The sequence below is a fragment of the Benincasa hispida genome, chromosome 2 (assembly GCF_027475165.1).
Source record: "Benincasa hispida cultivar pf3 chromosome 2, pf3_genome.v1.1, whole genome shotgun sequence".
NCBI lineage: Eukaryota > Viridiplantae > Streptophyta > Magnoliopsida > Cucurbitales > Cucurbitaceae > Benincasa > Benincasa hispida.
In genome coordinates, this window is record NC_143479.1 from 54,501,586 (window position 1) to 54,516,557 (window position 14,972).

A 14,972-nucleotide genomic window follows, 5' to 3' on the forward strand; every position below is an offset into this window, starting at 1 on the left:
AAAAAGGCAGTCTTGACATCCATTTTTCATATCTTATAGTCATAATATGTGGCAATGGATAAAAGAATCTGAATAGACTTAATCATAGCAATAGGTGAGAAAGTTTCTTCATAGTTCACTCCCTCAACCTGAATATAACCCTTTGCTACTAGTCTAGCCTTAGCCTTACAGGTTTGCACCTTTCCATCTATACCTAGTTTCCTCTTGTAGATACATTTGCAACCTATGGGTTTAACTTCAGTAGGTTGATCTACAAGTTTCCAGATAGAATTAAAATACATAAACTCCATTTCTTGATCCATGGCTTAGATCCCTTCATCTTTGTCAACATCAACCTTTACCTTCTTGTAAGACGATGGATCCTCAACCTTATCATCTACTATGACTATTTTAGATTCTGTTAAACTCAAATAGCAATTAGGTTGGGTTACAATCTATGTCGAGGCTCTCTCAACACTTGAGAATGATGTGTTTGACTAGATGAACCAATATCAACAACTTTTGTTGAAGTTTTAGTAGTTTCTTTAGAAATTTCATTTAATACGATTTGGCTCCTTGGCTAATGTTCACTAATGTGGTTTTCTTTTAAGAAAGTAGCATTTTTCGATACAAATACTTTGTTTTCTTTTGGATTGAATAACAGACCACCTTTCGTTTCGTTAGAATAACCTACAAATAGGCATAATCTTGAACGTGATTCCAATTTCTTTGGATTTGACACAAGCACATATGTTGGACATCCCCAAATCTTGAGATGCCATAAACTAATTTTACAACCTCTCCATAATTCAAAGGTTTTCCAATAACACTCTTTGATGGAACTTGGTTTAAAAGGTAAGCTGCAATCTCCATTGTATAATCCCAAAAGGAGATAGGTAGATAAGCATAACTCATCATAGAGCGAACCATGTCCAATAGTGTTCTATTTTTCCTTTCTGATACGCTGTTTTATTGAGGTGTATCAAGAACTAAGAGTTTAGATGTGATTTCATGTTCTATCATATAGTTTTGGAATTCAATATCCATGTACTCTCTACCTCAATTTGATCGAAATGTTTTAATCTTTTTACCTAAGAAATTTTCAACTTCAACCTTTACTCTTTGAATTTTTTTCAAGTGTGTCAGACTTATATTGCATTAGATAAACATGCCTATATCCTGAATAATCGTCCGTAAAAGTGACAGAATATTTAAACCCTCCTCTAGCTTTTACACTCATCGGACCATAAAGGTCTGAATGTATAAGCTCCAAGGGTTCTATGGCTCTATAACCTTTTTCAGTAAAAGGTCGTTTTGACATTTTTTTTTCTAAACAGGATTCATATACAGGTAAAGAATTTTCTTCTAACTCGTTTAGAAGTCCATTCTTAACCAACCTCTCAATCCTATTAAGATTAATGTGACCTAGTCTTAAATGCCAAAGATGAGCATTATCTTTAGGAGAAATTTTTCTCTTCTTAGTTTTAGTAGTTGCAGTGTTGAACATTTCTATATTGTGGAGCATTTTAGATACTAACGGTCTTAGTACATATAAGTTGCTTTCGTTTGTTGTAGGACAAATATCAATACCATTTTTTGAGACAAATGGTTTATCTCAATTAAAAGATATATTAAAAGATCTTTCTAATAAACATGATGATGGAATAAATATACATAATGCAGAAGGAAACAGAATCAATAAGCACTCTAATTACACTTAATTTTAGTTTAAAAGCATGCAAAGACAGATTTACAAAAGAAAGGGTTTCACAAGAAGTATACCTTTGTTAAATCTCTTCAAAACCTTGTTGAATCCCACGAATTTGATCTTCAAATCAATAGTAGACTACCAAGAGAGTATTCTCTACTATTCTCAGCCTTGGATTGAGTGGTGGAAACTCTCAATTAAGTTAGGTTTCAAAGAGTTTGATAGAGAGTTGAAAGTGAAAGGAAATTTCTAAAATTTCCACTAATTTTCTGTTGCATCAATAGAAAAAAATCAAATAATGAAGCTTTTAATAAGCTTAACCATGTAAGCACTATACTTATTCAGCAAAGTGACACCTCAAAATGCACTAAATGAGTGGCCTAGGTGTCAAGAAATGGAAAATCCCACTAAAACTCTAATGTCGGACTTTTCCACTAACTAATTAAAAATTCAAATTTTTTATTTAAATTAATCATAACTATTTTAAATAATTAATTCAATTTCTAAAATTGAATTAAATTTGAAAAAATATTTTATTTAAATAATTAATTAAACAAATTTAGTCAACTAATTAAATAACAATTTAATATCAAATATTAAATTAATAAGAATATATATTTTAAACATGAATCTTATTCATGTAACCAATATTTAAATATTTTAAACTCTCCAATTTACGTTTAATTTTGACAAATTAAAACTTTTAATTATATTGAATATAATTATCCAAACCCTAAAAATAAATTTTGAACACTTTAAAATTTGCTTAATTTTTCTAATCTAAGGTGTTAAAGTTTTACAAGCTAGTAGAGGGACCTTATGGACCTACAGATCATGAGCTCTAACGATTTAATATTAACCAGTTAAACTCTTTAACCCGAGTTAATCAATATTCGTTAACCACCAAGACATATCACTATAGCTCGATGGTTGCACTCTCCTCACTATAGATATATTTCTGTCCACTTTATTTAATCATAATCAATAAGTTAAACCTTTACAGGTCGTTCGTATTTACAGATAGGTCAAAATTACCGTTTTACCCTTGTACATACATCTTGCTCCTTAAGCTCCCACTGATCCTATATTGAACAATTGGTTTATAGTCTAACTAATAAACCATGTCTCTCTCGGTCATGAGAGGGCGGAGCCCCTTTGTTCAAGACCAAGAATCAACACTTAAGGGAACAACCTATCTGCTAGCTCAAAAATGGATAGGAGTGAATTCTATCTTGAAGGACTATGTCCCTAGCTATCTATCCGGTCTTATCCCTAAAATGGGAGGCTTGTTGAGCAGTGTTGTTAAACTACTCTCACCTATGCAGATCAAAAGGATAATCCTGAATAAATAGGAGTTCATAGTTAGCTTAGGATTAAGATCGAGTTACCCTAGGTCATTGAATTGAAATAGTCAGTTTTAACATTAAACGACCGTTATAAAGAAAAGTGACTATTTCATGGTCTGGTCTTATGCAGAACTCTTTTGCATAGGATGCCCCTACTCACATGTCTTCACATGAACGATTTTAGCATTACGTCATTTGTATCATTATACAAAATAGGCCGCATCCATAGTGTCCCCAGGATGAAGTACCCAATCTCATCCATATACTTATAGACCTTTTTGGCTATATACTATAACTTGATCCTCTTTTATAGCCATGTATTCATTATTGGATTTTTATTACATAATGCAATTTCGATAACACTTTTATTGAATAAAAAATTCAATAAAACTTTCATTGATAAATAGAAAATGTTTCCATGACTACAAACTGTGAGCTTTTAGGACATTCCTAACACATGAAATATTGTCTAAAAACATAAACATTGATTCAAAAAACAACTTCATACTCCCAACTGCAACCGTCTAGACAACCTCTCCTATTCTAACCCATAGAGTCATCTCTCCTACTGCCAGTTGTTTTCAGGAACTAGTTTCATGCAAAGAAGTACAAACGTGGTTAGTGGCTCCTAAATCAAGTATCCAGGTACGGTTATCATTTTCCACCAAACACGTTTCCAGAACCAGTAAATCATATTTACCTTCTTATTCTTTCTTTTCCTCGACCAAATATGTTGGGCAATTCCTTTTTCAATGCCCATCTTGGTTGCAATGATAATAAGTTTCTTTTGTAGCTTTGACCTTTTTGCCCTTTTGGGTAGCAGTAGTGGTGGTGGCTTTATTCCCTTTTCCACCCTTCTTCTTTTTCCACTTCTTCACACCAGATGAAGATGGAGGCACATTTTTAGTTCTAGAGGTCGAACCTCTAATGAACTTTTTCTTATTGGAGAAGGCAACATTTGCCTCCCCATTATTTCTTTTGGCTTTCACTAAAGACTCAAAAGTATATAGCTTGTTAAGGAGGATGGTGAGGTTGTAGTTAATTTTGTTCGTAACACAATTGCTACGAATGTAAAAAGTTGTCCGGGAGCGATTTCATGATAAAGCTCACCTAAGTGGGTCATTTATGAGACTTTCATTCATCTCAGCGGTATTGAAATGGTTTATCATGTTAAGGGCATGTTCCCTAACAGACGATCCTTCAGCCATCTGCGCTCTAAAGATGAACTTAAGAGTATCATACATGGCTTGTGAGGGAGGTTTTCTAAAAGTTTCACGCAATAATTTCATGATCTAGTGTGCAATGATTGTGGTCTCATGCTTTTTGGCCAGGACTTCATATAAGCCTGCCAAAATATCGACCTTTTCCTTATCATTGGCTTTGGTCCACTTCTCATAAGCATCACGAACACTTCATGATGCGTTGTGCCTAAGAACTTGAGGGTATTTCTCCGTGAGAACGAATTTAAGGTCATCCACTACCAATTCATCGTATTTTTTTCAAGTTGTATAACTTTCTCCAGTTAATTTTCCGGCGCCAAACAAAGTAACGATTGAGCTAGACATGCTAATATAAAAACAAATTACTTATATTAGATACTTGAGCAAAAATTCATTTTTTATTTTAATCCAATTAGTTTAGCAAAAATTAATCCCAACATCATTGAATTTTGCAATGATATATTCAGTGATTTGGAATAAATATCACCTTAGGGTGTACAGTTATTCCTAATCACCGAAGTGAAACACCTCAATAAAATATTATCCCAGAATAACTCCTTATTCATATAATATTTAATTACCATTCGTTTGGTCAACAAATTATTAACTGTCTTAATGCTTTATTGTAAGTCTAACCTTCCATTTTCAATCTTATAACTCGCTCCAATCAGTCTGTCTCGGGGAAGAACATAATTGATGCAATTGGTTATAGCGGTCTTATCCATTTATGGAGTTTCTAATGTCCTTCCCCCATGCAAATACCTTCCTAAGGGAGGGTACGCCCAAGGCACCACGAGGCCGAGCATCAATCTCACCCTATGAACTCTTTAGGAGAACGTGGGTGAAAAACAACATATCATATATATCTTTTTCTCTCATTAAGTTTTCTACCTTTTGGGTTTATTAACTTAAAAAAAGTAAGGCTAAATTATTTTAACTAAGTCCTTGTTAAATTTGCTCAATATAACACTTATATTGAATAGTTTAACAATATATGTTTTTGTTCATAAAACTATGTTAATGAAATTAGTCACTTATTGCATGCTTATAAATTATTTGCCCAATTCACCTTCCAGGTTTGTTCCCAGATAGAGGTGTTCCATTTTCGTCAACTTAAAAATCTCAACCTAGAAAAAACGTTCCTTAGACAAAGGTCTCTTATAGGCAATTATTTTATAAATTTAATCTTTTAAACAAGTTCGTTTTAATCCTATTAAAACAAATTAAAAGATCTACCTATTTCGAATCTCATTAGAAATGCGTTTAATATAAATCTAGGTGAATCATTTTTAAACGATTGAAAAAAATTGAACTTATATTTACATGCAACTCTTGATTATCGATTTTAATCCAATTCGTTGAACTTATAACCTTTATAAAACAATGAAAATTTGTCCAAATCCTTTCTTGTTTGTGATAACTTTGATTTAATATAACAATGTCATGCTCAATGCAAAGTTCATTTTTCATCTAATTACAATGCTTATAATAATCATTCATGAAAAACAAATATGCATATTCATCATACATTATAACATTTATGATGCATGAATATGCTTACTCAAAACATGCATTCAAATAATATAACAGTTATATTATAATGCATAAACATGCTTATAGTAATCATGTAATCATATAACATTTATATGTTTCATGAACACGTTTATCCTAAGGTAGAATTTTAAAACTATATGGCATATATTATGCAATATATACAACATATAGTTAAATAATGCATCACATGCATACTGTAAAAAGCTATGATAGACTAAATATTAGCACCCTAATTTTAACAAAATTAAAAAATACAAAGAAAGTTGTCATCCTTGCGTTGGAAGAGACTCTTGCGATCAGCTATCTGCCAGGTAACTTCCATGACGAACAAACTGAGATGGACAAGGGGTTTCCACTGAACTCCATGCATGGCAGACGAAGTGCAAGATGCACGATGCCTCGCTTGATCAATGGATTTCGAGTACCTCATGCGTTGGATAATGAAGTTCATGCATCATCCCTCCGCACGCAATTGTGAGCATTGCATCCACCGCCCTAAGTCCCTTCACCGCATGGGCATCGACTCACTACATGGGTATGCTACTTGTCGCATGGGTTTGCATTCAGCCTTGTAAGTGTCGACGCATGGTATGCGTTTGATGCGCTTATCTTCAAGCTCCTCTGCTTTGCAAGGCCATCACCCCATCTCATGGAATGCATTTCGTCGCAAGCCATAGTCACATGCCAAGATACCAGATGCCGCGAGATAGAAGACAATCCTCTGTTTTTCTTTGAAAATATGGGCACTGGACAACTTTGTTTCTGACCCCAAACGACCCAAAAATGCAGATTCGATTGCAAAAATAAAATGCCCAAATAATAGGCACTTACATTGATTAAATCAACATAAAATTTTACAATCTATGGTGCCAATAAATGAAATTATCTACCAAGCAAACCACATACATTTTCAAGAAAAATGTAGAAAAATAATCCACCTCATGAACTTATTTTTGTTTTAGAAAACATTGGCTCTAATACCATTGAAGGAATCGAATTCTGCAGAAGCGTGTGAACGCCTTGCATTTAGACATTCATTTTTATGGAAACAAAAACAATAAAATAAAACATGCATTTGTAGAATAAACATTCAAACAAAACTATAAGCATGCTAGAAAGGGGGAAGAAGAGAAGAAATCAAAACTCACATTTGTTGATTCTTCTAGCTTTCCTCTTCCACCGTTATCAACAATCTCGAACTTATCCAATGAAGAAGGACACCACCAACAAAGTTACCTTGCCATTCTCTAGGATTCCAAAGAACTTGGAAGAGTGGTTTCCAAGAATTTTTTAAGAGGAAAAGGGTGGAGAATTTTTAGAGAGAAGTTAGAGAGAAGGTAAAGGCTTGAAGGCTAGGTTTTTGTATAATAAAAAACTTGTTTGACCTAAATAGGCTATAAGGATATATTTATATGGAGAAAGATTAATCCCTGATCCAAGAATTTCCCTTTATACCTTTAGTGCTAATTAATTAAATAACCCTTATTTAATTAATTAACACGTTAGTTAAATAACCATATATTAAATCCTATTTAATATACATTTAATTAATTATCATAAATATCATATATTTAGACTAACCTCCAATCTCCATTATTTCTTAATCAATTAAATTAACCATTAATTAATCAATTAAATAATTATATTAAATCATATTTAATATGAAGTTAATTAACATAAAAATATCACATATTTATATGTGTGCATCTCTTTATGAATCCAATTCATATAAATCTAATATTTGAATCTTATTTAAATATTCTCTCTTACATAATTTGGATTATAAATCATATCTATAATTAACCATTATATATTAATCTCATTCATATAAAATTCCCTCGTTTGATTTGAACAATTTAAATCTTTACAGTCGTACAGAAATAAGCAGTTATACAATTAGTACAGAAATTACAGCATGAAAACTCAAATGAACAAAGAGAATACTCTACGAACATTTGAAAATGCGTCTCCACGCTCCTTTGCGCACGATTGCTCAAACAACAGCAACCTCGAACGCTCGATCTACACGACCACAACACAGCACGAACACTTCGTGCTTGTCCTCAACGATCGCCTCGATCGCGAACTCCTCAGCAACAACACGAACGACCTCCACAGCACCTCGACGGTATCGAGTTGAGTATGACACCACCAACAAGGCTACCTTGGTATTCTCGGTGTGAAAATCCAGAGGGTGGGCTCTGTTCGGACTTGGAATGCAGCAGACGAAGGAGGAAACATCGATCGTGTACACTGCTTCGGGAAAGGAGTGAATTCCATCTTGTGGATTGAGTTCCCAGCTTCTAGATCAGACAAGTCCTAAAAAAGGTAGGCATGTTAAATTGGCGATCTGGCCATTCTCACCCATACTAATCAAAGGATCGCCCTCAAAGGCAAAAGTTCCCAAAACACTCAGGATTGAGGTCGTGTCACCTATGGTCGTTTAGGTGAGATGTAAGTCTCTAGTATCAATGGCGTTATATACAGAGTCTAGTCATCTTGTGGTCCAGGTCTTATACAAACTCTTTGTATAGGACACCCTCGTTCGCACGTCTTCACATGAATGGTCAGGATCTACCATCTATAGTAGTTTACAACATTTGCAAATCTCTACAAAGTGGGTTGTATCCGTAGTGTCACCAGGATCAGGTATCCCACCTTAATCCTTATACAATAGACTTATTTAGGTTATCACTTAAGGCATGATCCACTTGTATATCACATATACATACTTAAGTTCACATAAGATAACCAAGGAGTTTTGTTTATTGGATATGAGTAAATGCCAGAATTAAATAACACTTATTTTATTCATTAAACAATGTGTATCTTTACAAAACAACGAGACTCCGAAAGAATTAGGACACCAATCCCAACAATCTCCCACTTGTCCTAATGACTCGGGAGAATAATGTACAATACAATATAAAAATGTAAAATATATAATAAACTAGGGCATACCCCAGTATCATCTCTCACTTTTCCTAGACAAAATGTCGCATGTCCCGCAAACCCAGACTCTCCAGGTGACCCTCAAACACTTTAGCCGTGAGGGCCTTTGTAAAGAGATCAACAACGTTGTGCTCCGATGCGATCTTCGTGACTATCACATCACCGCGATGCACAATCTCCCTAATCAGGTGATATTTTCGTTCTATGTGCTTATCTCGACGATGACTTCAAGGTTCCTTCGAATTTATCACAGCCCCGCTGTTATCACAATAGAGTGTGATATGCAAATCCATATTTGGAACAATTTCCAAATCTGAAAGGAACTTCCTTAGCCAAATAACCTCTTTAGCTACTTCACAAGCCGCTACGTATTAAGCTTCCATAGTGGAGTCCATGATGCATTCTTGTTTGATGCTTCGCCAGACTACAGCCCCTCCATTCAGAGTAAACACTGACCCCGATGTCGATTTACGAGAATCTCTATCGGTCTGAAAGTCAGAGTTCGTGTATCCTGTAAAGATCAGATCCTTATCTCCATACACAAGCATGTAGTCCTTCGTTCTCCGAAGATACTTGAGGAACGTCTTGACCGCCATCCAGTGATCAAATCCTGGACTGGATTGATACCGACTGACAATCCCTACTGCATAGCAAATGTTGGGTCTAGTATACAACATTGCATACATCAAGCTTCCTACAGCAGAAGCATAGGGAATCTGTCTCATCTTCTCAACTTCTTGAGGTGTCTTAGGACATTGATCCTTACACAGAATGATTCCATGCCTTAAGGGTAACAAACCCCTCTTAGAATCCTACATCCTATACCTGATCAACAATTAATCAATGTGCGATGCCTAAGACAGAGCTAACCGTTTGTTCTTGCGATCTTGAATAATCTGGATCCCGAGAACATATTGTACCTCACACATATCTTTCATTTGAAACTAGGCATCTAACCAACTCTTAATGTCAGTCAAATACCCTACATCATTCCCAATGAGTAGGATATCATCCACATACAATACCAGGAAAGCTACTGAGTTGTTGATGATCTTCTTGTAAACACAAGGTTCATCAACGTTCTGTTTAAAGCCTAACGACTTGACAGCAGTGTCAAATCTGATGTTCCAAGATCTAGATGCTTGTTTCAGCCCATAAATGGACCTATTAAGATTGCAAACTCTTTGCTCTTAATCTGGAACGATGAACCCCTCTGGTTGAGTCATATAGATGGTCTCCTCAAGATTACCATTAAAAAAAGCAGTCTTGACGTCCATTTGTCATATTTCATAATCATAAAACTGTTGGGGTTTGTGCCCTAAAGTCTCGAGTCCTGTAGTTTGTAAACAACTTTGTACGAACACTTGTGATGTATAATATAAATGATATTTACTTCACTACTTGACTTTGCACATTTAGATTTTACCACAAACCAATAAACTTAATATCCCTGGTTATTTGTATGTAACTTAAGCATGTATGTGGTGACATACAAGTGGATCATGTCTTGAGTGATAACCAAAATGGTCTGTAGTATATGGATATAGGAGGGAAACCTTATCTTGGTAACGATACGGATGCGGCCCGCTTTGTGGATTGGTCACAAGTGTTGTGACTTGTCACAGATGGTCTGATCCTGATCATTCGTGTAGGGGCATGTGAGTGGGGGCATCCTATACAAAGAGTTTGTATAAGACCTAACCACGAAGTGTTAACGTCTCGTTATATAACACCGTTCATAACTGAGACTTCATTTCACTAGGATGATCATAGGTAACATAATCTCAATCCTAAATGAGTTGAGAACTCCTGCCATTGAGGGCGGTCCTTTGATTTGCATGGGTGTGAGTGGATAGAATGTCCACTCAAACTTACCATTTTGGGGATTCGTCTGATTTGGGAGCTGGGCACTCAACTACACAAGATGGAATTCACTCCTTCCCCGAGGCAGAGGTAAGTAGATAGATAGCTCCCTTAAGGGTTGATTCCAGGACTTGAACGATGTGGCGCCAGAGAGGTGTTCACACATAGTAGGACTATGTTGTATTGTTCATTAGAGCGATCAGTGGTACTTAAGAAGGAAGATGTAATTACAGGGGCAAAATAGTAAATTGGCCTGCTATAATTACGAGCATCTGTGAAAGGTCATCGTACTAATGATTGGTTATATCCAATGGACATAGAAATATATCTATGGCAAGAAGAGTTCAATTTTCGGTCTTTAGTGGAATGCCTGGGAGTTAATGGATGGTGGATATCATGACTAAAGAGTTTAGTTAGCTATTCACGTACCGTTGGAGCTTCGAGTCATAGGTCCATAAGGTCCCCTTGGTAGCTTGGATACAAGTTAAGAGTCAGTTTTGGGTCAATTTGTAATGTTCAAATTGACAAGAGGGAGTTTGATTATATATGATATAATTGAACGAATTAATTAAATATGATATAATTAACTTTATGTATGAGATACACTAATTTGGAGGAAATTGGATATAAATATGATTTATATCTAGTAGAGGAAAAATATTATAATTAATATATGATATTAATTTATAAGTTATGAATGTGATAAGATCACATTAGTTGGACGGTTATAAAGGAAATGGGAAGGCACCTCTTTGTTCTAAATAATAGATGAGTGCATTATAAATAGCAAGCGGTGCGTTGATCTTGGTGTGCGCGTATATTGTGAAAAAGATAGCATCATCGTTTAGAAAATCAGTGTCTATACGATAGTGACTGCACGATCGCTTACATATACGATATTGCTAAGCAATCGCATACCGATTACAACGACACGTGCTATTATCTAAAAGATCGTTTACCTTTTTCCTAAGCGATCGTTTAGCTCCTAATATTTACTAAACGATTGTATAGACGATTGCTTAGTTTTTTCTACGCGGTCGTTTGGAGGATTGCTCACCCTTTTCCTACATGATCGTTTAGACGATCGCTTACTTTTACTATACGACATATACTTCACCTAAATGATGAAGCATATTGTCTATGTGATAGATGAGCGCATCACCCACTTGTTTGATCGTTGTGTATAGTCTCTCTTCCTTCTTCCTTCTACCAAATCCGAACAATGCCCACACTTTGGATTCTTACTCCAAAAATACTGAGGGCTCTAAGTGGTGTTGTCTTCTCCGTTTCCTTATGTCCGACTGGTGATTTTTCGAGGTAGACGATTGGGCTTCAGACTCGCTATGAAGAAGAAATCTTCATCTGGTATGATTTTTTGATCCTTTTAGCATTATGAAAGTATGTTTGAATGTATATGTGGTAATTATGTCACAATGAATTGGAAAGATCCGCTTCCGCTCATAGGTACTCTTGAATAAGAGTTCCTTAAAAAATGTGGCTATGGACAAGAGAATCCGGATAGACTTGAGCATGACAACAAATGAGAACGTTTCCTCATAGTTAACTCCCTCAACTTGGGTTAACCCTTTTTCCATAAGTCTAGCCGTAAAGGTTTGCACCTTTCCATCTACACCTCTCTTTCGCTTATAAATCCACTTACACCCAATAGGTCTTATCCCATCAGGTAGATCAACAAGCTCCCAAACATTATTGAAGTACATAGACTCCATTTCCTAGTTCATGGCCTTAACCCATTCATCTTTGTCAACATCCTTCATTGCTTTCTTAAAAGACAATGGATCCTCGACCCTATCATTCGTAATGACGTTTTGTACTTCAGTCAAATCCTTGTAGCGATCCGGTGGGTTCATAACCCTCTCACCACGTCGAGGCAGTCTCAACTCTTAAGCCGGTTGACTAGACGTCCCAACCTCAACAACTCTTATTGATCTATCGGTTTGTTCAACAACTCTTGTTGAACCCTCAGCAGTCTCAGTCTCACTAGAGATCTCACATAAAACGAGCTTACTTCGTGGCTTATGATCCCTAATGTGATCTTCTTCCAAGAAGATAGCATTTGTGGAAACAAACACTTTGTTCTCACTTGGATCACAGAAGTATCCACCTCTCGTTTCCTTGGGGTAGCCTACAAAGAGGCAAACCTTAGAACACAGTTCTAACTTATTTGGGTTAGTCACTAGCACATGTGTCGAATAGCCCCAAATCATGAAGTGGCGTAAACTACCTTTATGGCCTCTCCATAACTCAAAATGTGATTCAGAAACACTTTTCGAGGAAACGTTGTTCAGGATATAACATGCAGTCTGAACTGTATAACCCCAAAACGAGTCTAGAAGATGAGTATAACTCATCATAGACCAAACCATATCCAACAAGGTTGTGTTTCTCTTTTCTGATACACCATTCTGCTAAGGTGTACCAGGGAACGAGAGTTGGGACGCAATCCCATGTTCTATCATATAGTCTGGAATTGGAGGTCCATATACTCTCCACCACGATCAGATCGTAGTGTTTTTATCTTCTTACCTAACAAGTTTTCAACTTCAGCCTTATACTCCTTGAACTTGTCAAAGGTTTCAGACTTTCGTTGCATTAGGACGAGATACCCAAACCTTGAATAATCATCTATGAAAGAGATAAAATATTCATACCCACCTCGAGCTCTAACATTCATCGGACCACAAAGGTCTGAATGTAAAAGCTCCAAGGCTTCCTTGGCTCTGTAACCTTTTCCAGTAAAACGTCATTTGGTCATCTTGCCTTCGAAGCATGATTCACATACCGGCAAGGAGTTTTCTTCTAAACTCTTTAGAAGTCCATTTTGCACTAACTTCTCAATCCTATTGAGGTTAATGTGACCTAATCTTAGATGCCAAAGATGGCCATTTTTCTTTGGAGAAACTTTTGGTCTTTTAGCTGTTGTTTCCGTACGAAACATTTCATTGTTAAACAAGGCTTTTATGACTAACGACCTTAGTACATATAAGTTATTTTCCATTGAACCATAACCAATCTCCATTCCATTCTTGAAAATAAACACTTTATTCTCAGAAAAGGAGACGATATAGCCTTGTTTAATGAGACAAGAAACCGAGATTAAATTCCTCTTAATATGAGTACTACAAAAACATTATCCAATAACGGATAATGTTTCTTGTCAATAAATAACTTCAGCCTGCCTACAACAACAACTAAAACAACCTCACCAGTACCGACTTGAAGATCCATTTCTCCCTGTGGCAATGTTTGCCCGGAACTGAATCCTTGGTAAGAGGAACTGACATGATTGGTAGCACCTAAATCAAGGATCCAGGAAGAATCATCATTCTCTATAGATATGTCTCCAAAATCAATAAATCATATTTACTATCTTGTCTCCTCTTTTGGAGAGTAGTGGGATCGAGGTCATTTTCCACGAAATTCATTTCACACGATTCTTTCCACTGTAAATAGTCGATCATTTTAAAAGCTTTAAATGGAAATACTAACGATTTGCCGAAAAGAAAAACACATCGACCTACGTTAGGTTCTAAGAAAATACCCGTTGTATAACAAAACAATATCCAATAAGGTTTTGGCAAAACTAACATAAACCCCGTGTAACATCTAGTTTCGCAATAACGCTTCAAATGTTTAGGACAAAAGCCACCGAAGGAAGGTCAGTTATCCCTCCTTTGAATTGAGAAGTTCTCAACTAGGCATTAATACCAGAACAACTCTTGCTCCTATAACGACTAGCCATCATTGATTTGGCCAAGAGATCATTAACTTATTTAACAATCTCCTGTAAGTGTGACCCGCCATTTTAAGCCCTAGAGGTCCGTCGCAAAAGGCCAATCCGAAGGGAAAAATCATTTTGGGGCAAAACCTAAAGCGACCCTATCCATTTCTGGAGTTCACCTTGATATTGACCAACTACACAAAACTCATCCGATGGGGGACGCACCAAAGGCGAAACGAGGGAGTATATAATGATCTCACGGTGTGAACCAATGACAGGGACCATAGAACGTATTGACACACACCCTTCACCCACTTACTATAAATACTCTCTCCGTCCACCTTGATATTGACTCATGCAAACATCATCCGAAGGGGGATGCATCCTGGGCACCACGAGGCCAAGCATAAATCTCACAGTGTGAACATACAGGGAGAAACATGAGTGGAATCATAGACTTATCTGATACGCCTCTTCCTCCCACTGAGTATTTTATAACCTAGGGTTTAGTTTACTTAGAAAAAGCACGGCTAAGGATTTTAACTAAGTGACTTTTAGGTTTTCCCAAGAGTAACTTTTACCTTGGATAGTGAAACACTTTTAATCAT